Raw genomic sequence first — 8861 nt, forward strand, 5'->3', positions numbered from 1 at the left:
TCCCTAAATGGACCGGCCCTGTCTTTACAAGAAAAAGGATGTTTTTTAAAGAAGAAAGAAAGAAAAAAAGAAAAAAAGAAAGGCAAGAGCAGCTGAGACTGCACCAGCAGCCTTTCTTCCCACACTCGCCGGTGTCACAACCATGAATCACCTCCAGACGGGGCGGCAGCTTCCCTAATTAGCCTGGAGACGCCCCGGACCTACACGGTTATAAAACAACAACAACAAACTTTTACTTTTATTCAAAGGCACACTTCCTTCCCCCGGCTCCCACGCCTGCCGCAGGCCACCGACTTCGAGGGCTGGTCTGGAGGTGACTGGAATCCCGGGTGCCTCTCCGCCGACGGGCGCGGGTGCCCTGGGCCGGTCCCGGACTGAGTCGCGGACCGCTCGGGGTCTCCGGTGCCCCCCGGCTCCTCCGGAGCCCGGACAAGGCCGCCGCACTGACAGGCCGAGGCGGGTCGGGGAGCTGCGCTGGCTGTGGAGGGGGCGCGTACCCCGATCACCCTTCCCGCACCCCGATCGCCCTTCCCGCACCCCAATCGCCCTCCCTGCACCCCGATCGCCCTCCAGCAGGGCAGCCAAGGCCCGGGCGGCGCCTGCAAACCGCCCCCCCACCCCGAGCCCAGAGGTCTCGGCCCTCCTCTGCCCCGCGGGCGGTGGAGGCGGCGTTGGGAGCGGCGCGCCGCGGGGGAGGTGCGCGCGGCGGCCGGCTAGGGAGCGGAGCGGCGTCCGCCCCCGCCGAGCCGAGCGGAGCCGGCGCGCCCGCAGCTGGGAGCTGGGAGCTGGGAGCTGGGAGCGCGCCGGGCGCAGGGCCCGACCGGCCGCGGGAGGGTCGTGTCCGCGGCTGTGTCCCGCACTCCGGCCGCAGACCTGGGCTTTCGGGAGGCGGCGCGGCCACCTGCTGCGTCGCCGCAGCTTCGGGCTAGGGCCAGGCGCGCACCCCGGCGGGAACAGCCCCGGCTCGCCGCACCCCACGGAAGGTGCCCTTCTCTGCGCGTCTTGCCGAGCCCGGGCCACGCTCCTGTGCCAGGTACCTGGAGGGGTTTGAAATCGCGTAGCTCAAGGCAGGCGTGGGTCGAAGACCGGGCCGCGCGGGGGCACCGGGCGGGGGTGGCGCGGGCCGGGGCTGGGGGGGCGAGAGCAGAGGCCATGGGGCCAGGGGACCCTCGGACCGGGAGGGGTGCCACCCCGGCCGCCGCCGCCCTGGGCAGCTCCTGGGGCCGAGGGAGAGCCGGATGCGCTCGTGCAAGTGACCAAAGTTTCCCTTTGCTCACTTTGCTGGACTCAACTTTCCATTGTGAGGCAAAACCAGCAGTTTACGCGCCAGGAAAATAAAAGAGGAAGGAGAGAAGGTCCTGCTCGGTTGAAATTGTTAGCATACGAGGTCTTTATGGCCACTGTCTCCACAGGCCGTTGGAAGGGAAAGGAGTGGACACATTCATGAACTGCCTTATGCTTTAGGTGATGGTTTATTTAACAGGTTTTAGGCTGTGATTACACACCACCCGGGAGGGTTTCAGGAGTTGATCTAAGAAACGTTCAATTTTTAATCAACAAATATTTGTTGAACAGAAGCCTCATCACAGGCAGGGCTTTGGCAAGTTCACATGTGATCAGAGGTAATAGTCACTTGCTTTTGAAATGCAAGTCAGAAGCAGTGCCGCCTTCTCTATGCCTTTGGCTCGTGTAGGTGCAAGCCGCCTGCCGGCACCAGGTCCTCCTGACAGTTTTGAGCCAGGAAATCCCAGTGGAAGATAGGCAACTGTGTTACCCCTTGAGACCCATTCACACCATCCCAAACTGGTCTTAAAGTATCTTACTCGGTTATTTGAGCCTGCAGGCCTCCTTCATTTGCATATACCATAGACTAGAATCTGGGTAGACCCCTGGTATTTTCCCTGGAGCTCAGTCCCACAGTGCACCCCTGGAATGATGGAGCACCGTGGTCACCCTAAGAGCCTATTGAGTTTATAAAATTGTGAGGAGAAAGATCCAGAGACAGTGTCCTGTGGTGACATCAGGCATCCCTGCTTTGGAGCTGCTGGAAAAGGTTGAGCTGGGCCGGTTTCTGGGCTCTGCTGCCATGCTATGCCATCTTGGAGCCTGAGGCAAGAGGAAAAATTAGGAACACTGATCCCGTCTTTATTTAAAAGTGTGTGATTTTGTACATTGTGGATTTTTTGTATTAGTTTTGATGTTTTAAACTATTGTATTAAGGCGTTAATTTATCTGACTGCATTTTTGGTACCCCCTTAAATTTTGTGCCTGTGCTGAGTACCTCACTTCCCTCACCCTAATTCTGGACCTGCTCTGCGAGTCAAGTTCTTAACCTCTAAGCATCTAGTTCCTCATTTTTAAAATAAAGCGTACTGTCCATGGATGCTGCGCGGCTCAGCTACTGCCTAGGATCAGGCATATGGGGCACACTCACGGGCGGCTGTCCTACTGGGGTCACCGCTCTGCTTGACCCTCTTGAGCTAGTTAAGATGAATCTTGACCAATCTCAGTGCACCGTTCGGGAAAATGACAGCAGTGATAGTACTATGGTCTGAATGTTTCTGTCCCCCCCCAAAATTCATATGTTGATTCCTAATCCTCAAGGTGATGGTCTTAAGAGATGAGGCCTTTGGGAAGTGATAGGTCATGAAGGGGCTTGGTGCCCTTATAAAAGAAGCATGAGGCGCTTGCTCATCCCTTCCACCATGTGAGGACACAGCGAGAAGGCACCTTCTATGAGGAACAGACCCCTACCAGACACCCAACCTGCCAATGCCTTGATCTTGGACTTCCAGACTCCAGAACTGTGAGAAATAAATATCTGTTGTCTATGAACCACCAGGTTTATGGTATTTTGTTATAACAGCTGAAATGGATCAGCCGGCCAGCTCTCTGGGATGCTCTCAGGGTTAAATGAGAGAGTAGATGTGAAGGTGCCAGGCCTCCAGGAGAGTGGGTTTTCTGTGATGGCCTAGTGGGCCTGGATTTGACTTAGTGACCTTGCAGCCACTGGCTCTTCCCCTGCAGGATGGCCCCGTGCCTTGTCATGGCAGATGCTTGTTGTGCATATAGATACTGCTTGTGTTGCAGGTGGACTACCTGGGTGGAAACTTGCTCAGGGTTTATTGTGGAGGGTGCAAAATTTTGTGTAAGTGAGCATGATTTTCCTGTCCCCAAAAAAGTCCCTTGGTTCCCTTTTTGGTATACTCAGTTCCCAGCACATGGTTTTATTTTTCTGGAGCCTAGTTCAATGATATTATTTCAGTCACTCTCTAGCTTACAGGTAGCTTGGTCCCTGGAGAGTTGGTCTGTCAGTCTCTCCAGGTTACTCCTCGGGGGCTCCTTTTTGCCACAGGTCACCCCTGGGTACCAGGAGAAGATGGTAGTTCAATCAGAGCTTGAGGGGCGTGGCCCTGGCTGATTGTCTGGATCTGGTCCTCTTGCTGTCCCCCAGTGTGTCCCCTTCCCCTCCGCAGGGAGTCTCCTCCTCACATTTCCGTTATTGTCCAGCTGGTGTCCCTGGGGTGAGCCACAGCTGGGGACCTGGCTCTTGCATTGGCCCAGAGGTCCCCACACTCTGAGGTCTCTTCTGGGCCTCTACTGGGCACCTGGGAGTTTGCCCATGTTGTATGGAGCTGTGTTGGGCCTCCATATCCACTGTTCTGAGCTCTCCCTTCCAAGAGTTCCCACAGGAAGCAGAACAGGAACCCCTGACACTTCCCAGCCCCATTCTGCTCTACCCCTGCTCCTCCAGGGGAGGCGCATAGTCATAGGTCTTCCGTCCCTGGGTTCATGTCCCAGTCCCAGAGAGCATTTTTCTACCTGTGGGGCAGGGCTGTTTCTTACGTTCTGTCTCCTCTCCTCTGGACATCATGGCTTTGGCGAGCACTCTGGGCTCCAGCTTCCAGGTTTTGCCCTTGATATGTAGAAGGAAATTTAAAATATTTCTGTATTCACCACTCTCCTGGGTTAAGTGTGTTAGGCCTTTTATTACCTGAAAAAGACTGGGAGAGCCGTCGGGGCTGCTGGAGACTTCATTCGGGCCTGGGAGAATGCAAGGAAGGAGTAACTGGTGGCATCATGGGGGGTGGGACTGGGGATATTGAATAGCTTACACAGCCTGGCCCACTGTCATGGGCATCAGCGTCTTCCAAACCACCATCCCTATTTATGCTGCTGTCACCTCATCAGAGCAGCCCCCAGTGTGCTTGGCACTCACTACCAGCCGTGGGAGAAAGGCGGAAAGGTCCGAGTCATAATTGCTTCTTCTAGAGAATAAAATGAGCCCTTGTCAAGCCTGCGCCTGCAAGCCCAAACCCTGGGTTTAGTTCACACTCAGTTCACACTGGATTTGGAAAAGGAGGTAATCAGGGGAAGCTTCCTGGAGGAAGTGAGACTTAAAGTAACAACTTGGCCAAATGGATGTGAGATGAAAGAAAACCACCTCTGAAAAAGAAACAGGCTGGCCTGGCCTGGTGCTTGCATGCCCACCTGTGGCTTGGCGCTGGCTGGTGTCGCTGATCTCTTCCGTTGTCTAGATACCTGCAAACACTGGTACTGTTGGTACCATCTGTAGGTAGGACAGTAGAGACAGCCAGCATTCAATACCCTTTCATTTTCCTCAAACTGAGTGGAAACCAGGAGAGTCCTCATCGAATCCTGCTCTTCCTTGATCTCTGTGTCTAGAAAATAATTTCAAATTTTTAGGTCAGATTAAGGGTCCTTAAGACACATTTATGATTTTAAGAAATTACCTTGAAGTTCTTTGTGTTGCTTTTAATGTGGTCTAACCCATAATCTTGAACCAAATGGATAATGAACAAGAGACGCTGTGTCTGTCGGTGCCCAGTGAATTTAGCAGTGAAATGACGGGAAATGATAAGACAGGTGTGTGATATGACAGGGCACCCCCTTAGCAGCATCAGCCCCCAGCTTTGCACAGGCTCAGACACCATTCTGGAGGAGATTGCTGGTAGGAAGGATTCTCAGACATTTTTCTTATGATCTGGGTATCTATGAGAGGAAATTATGAAAGATAGTTTTGAAAAGTGTGGATGGAAAGGTATTTATCTGCTCAGGCCTCCTCCTGGCTGTGAAGTGTGGGGCTGGTTTTTAACTATGTGTGTAGTTGAAGAACTTCCAGAAATATTTGCCTCTACGTCTCAGGTCCATACACCAGTCTCTCCATGGTTTCTGCCCTCAAATTCTCTTGTCTGTGGGAGGCAGCAGAGCCATTAGCTGCAGGGTGTGCAGTTCCCAAGAAACTACTCTGGAAACACTGCCCCACATGTGGGAGGGGAAAATGTCAGGAAGGTTGCTTTCTTAAAGCATGTGGTCCAGTCAAGGTAGGGGGAGTAGGGATCTGGTGTCTTTTTTTGTTGTTGTTGTTTGTTTTGTTTTTGTTTTGGAGATGGAGTTTCGCTCTTGTCACCCAGGCTAGAGTGCAGCGGTGCGATCTCAGCTCACTGCAACCTCCACCTCCTGGGTTAAAGAGATTCTCCTGCCTCAGCATCCTGAGTAGCTGGGATTACAGGCGCCTGTCACTGTGCCCGGCTAATTTTTGTATTTTTAGTAGAGACAAGGTTCTCCATGTTGGCCAGGCTGGTCTCGAACTCCTGACCTCAAGTGATCCGCCCACCTTGGCCTCCCAAAGTGCTGGGATTACAGGTGTGAGCCACCAAGCCCAGCCCAGGCTCTGGTTTCTGCTGTGTCACTTAGAAGTCTTGCAACCTCAGTCACCCATTAGATGGGGCGGAGTGTGGTAGACACACACGCACACACACACACACACACACAGGAGCATTACGTAAGATGCTGTGTGACAAACATAGAAAATGCTTCATAAATTATTTGTAGGTATTAGTCTCTCATTGTCTTTCTTGTAAGAAGGTGAAAGGGCATTCATTATAATTCCCAATTAGGACCCCCACTAGTAACGTTCCCTAAAGCAATAACGGGTCCTTCCACATCTGACATCTGATGGCATTTAAGGAAAATGGGCATAACTGCCATAAACAGTGCTCCAGAGCACAGCTGCCGGTGGAAGCTGTCATGTGGGCAACAACCTTGATGCAATTTAGGACACACAGGGAGACATGGGGGGACAGAAGAGGGGTGAGGACAGAGATGGGGTAGGTGATATAGGTAGGAGAGGGTGGGGACAGAGATGCAGCAGAAAACACAGGACAGAGGGTGGGGACAGAGATGAGGTAGGGGACACAGGACAGAGGGTAGGGACGGAGATGGGGTAGGGGACACAGGACAGAGGGTAGGGACAGAGATGGGGTAGGGGACACAGGGCAGAGGGTAGGGACAGAGATGGGGTAGGGGACACAGGACGGAGGGTGGGGACGGAGATGGGGTAGGGGACACAGGACAGAGGGTGGGGACGGAGACGGGGTAGGGGACACAGGACAGAGGGTGGGGATGGAGATGGGGTAGGGGACACAGGACAGAGGGTAGGGACGGAGATGGGGTAGGGGACACAGGATGGAGGGTGGGGACGGAGATGGGGTAGGGGACACAGGACAGAGGGTGGGGAAGGAGACGGGGTAGGGGACAAGGGACAGAGGGTGGGGACGGAGATGGCGTAGGGGACATGGGACAGAGGGTGAGGACGGGGATGGGGTAGGGAACATGGGACAGAGGGTGGGGACGGATATTCAGTAGCTGGAAAGCATCTTTGTGTCCCATCTTGCTCTGCAGCATCTACCTTCCCCACTAATGTGTGGGGAGAAAGACCTGATTTGAAGCACTTGCATGGGGGCCACAGATGGGAGGTGCCCTGGGCTAAGACACACACCCCTGTCCTATTGGAGAGACACAAGGATGGTTCTGCCCTGTCGTGTCTGGGCTTACCGGTGAATGTGTTGAACAGGCTTGGATTCAGAGGACCAGAAACAGGTCACCAGTGGGAAAGCGAATTTTGAGTGAATATCAGCTTCCTCTGGGTGCTGGTCCCGTGCACAGGAATGCACTGTGGTATCGAGCACCTTTTCCATGTCGAATGTATTGTGAGTCCTTGCTGCCGGGCTGCCTTGGGTCCATCTGGCACCTCATGAATATTGGGTGTCTTGGAGCTCCCGTCCCCTCCTTTGTTTGTTACTTACCTGCTCTACTTACTATTTACCTCTACTTGACATATCCTCTGAGATTCACCCATTGCATTTGTTGTTTTTTTCTTCAGAATTGAATATTTCCAAACAATCTAACAAAAGCCGCTTATAGAAGACATTAAACTTGTCTCTGAGAATGGGTTTCGAGATTGGGCATATTTTTGTGAAGCCATCATCCCATCCAAATGGGGGAGCCTGCCATGCCTGGGGCATTCTCGGACCAGGTGTGGGTCTGTAGAGGTTCGTGAAGCTTTGCTTACACTCACTTCAGGTCCACAGTCACTGAATTGTGTGCTCAGGGATGGTTTCTGCCCCTGTCTACTCAGGACAGAGATGTGACCAGGGAGGTGGCTCACCCCTCCCACTGTAGATGCTGCTTGGAGTCTGGGGCAGGCTGGGCTGCTCCCTGAGCTCTTGGTCTGATTACAGATCTGCGACTACACACATCTGCAGGAGACAGGTAAGGGAGCAGGTGCGCTGGGCAGGGGGCCACACTGGGTCCGAGGACGTCGGCCCAGACCGTGGCTCTTGGGCTCTCTCCCTTTTCTGCAGGTGACGTGGAAAATGCCGCAAGCACTCTGAAGCCCCATCTCCACTCAGTACCTGCTTTCTTACCTGGGTTTACACTCAGTCCTGCTCCGGAGTTTCTATGATCTTGCTTTAATACCTTAATTATTGACCTTTCTTCCCAAAGAGGGGTACCAAGAACTTTTTTGTGGATCTTTTCTGCCTGGAAGATTTGTGACTTAGAATCTGCAGCACTAGCTTGGCCGGTGGAGGTGAGGAGGGAGAAGAAAAGGGGTGTTTTGGGGAATCAGACCCAATCCCTTGAGGTCTGAGTCACATGGCCACACCTCTCCGTGGGGCTGGGTGATTCAGTCTCTCTGAGCTGTGATCATTTCTACAGGAGCTGGATTCCATATAGTTTTGGATGGTTGCTGGGTGTCAGCTACATGCTCCATTGGAAATCACACCCTGAAATTATCATGTGTTAGTGCTTCCAGTATGCTCTCTGGTTGAACATGGCATTTTCATAGACAAACACAGCATTTTGAAGGTTGGAGTCACTTGCTTTGTGAGGCTTGGTCAGTGTTATCTTGTTCCCTTCACAGCCTTTGTGAGCCAAGTTGAGGTGTGCTGGTGCATGGGGCTTGTATGACCACATTCTAGAACAGAAATGACGGGGTGCATTTCGTAGGCCCTGGGGCATCCTAAAAGGGCCCCTTGGTAGGGAAGGAAGTCCTGTAGACAGGACACAGCCAGGCTATCCAACAGGGAGGGTCCAGCAGATAGCACGGAGAAAGCTGGTCAGCTGTCTGGGGCTGCGACCGGACTTGAGATTTGCCTCACCTCAGTCAGGCTGCTCTTTGGCCACTGTGTTACACGGCCTGAGGCCGGGTGCTGCAGTCACTGTCTCTACCATCAAGCCTGGGGGTGGAACAGGAGCAGATCTCCTACAATATTTGGGACATAGCCTTCTGAACTTCTGTCTGTGCTATACTGACTATACATACATATGTGTATGCACAAAAGTACATATTTTTCCAAAAGAGGTAACGTCTGTATTGTTTTGTGAGAGGCCTTTTTCTTTTTCGAGATGGACTCTTGCTTTGTCACTCAGTCTGGAATGCAGTAGGGCGATTTCTATTCACTGCAACCTCTGCCTCCTGGGTTCAAGAGATTCTTCTGCATCAGCCTCTAAAGTAGCTGGGATTACAGGCATGCACCACCACAACTGGCTAATTT

The 8861-nt window shown here is 53.0% G+C and overlaps 1 protein-coding gene across 1 annotated transcript in view; it reads left to right on the plus strand.

Moving 5' to 3' along the window:
• The first annotated feature begins 748 nt into the window (after positions 1-748).
• The window catches only part of CRACDL (CRACD like), a 146982-nt gene continuing 138869 nt past the window's right edge, over positions 749-8861 (plus strand). The window contains exon 1 of the mRNA XM_017524041.2: positions 749-1033. The gene's annotated coding sequence lies outside the window, so the exon portion shown is untranslated. The remainder of the gene's footprint in view (positions 1034-8861) is intronic.

This window comes from Cebus imitator, unplaced genomic scaffold, assembly GCF_001604975.1.
Source record: "Cebus imitator isolate Cc_AM_T3 unplaced genomic scaffold, Cebus_imitator-1.0 Scaffold31, whole genome shotgun sequence".
Taxonomy (NCBI): domain Eukaryota; kingdom Metazoa; phylum Chordata; class Mammalia; order Primates; family Cebidae; genus Cebus; species Cebus imitator.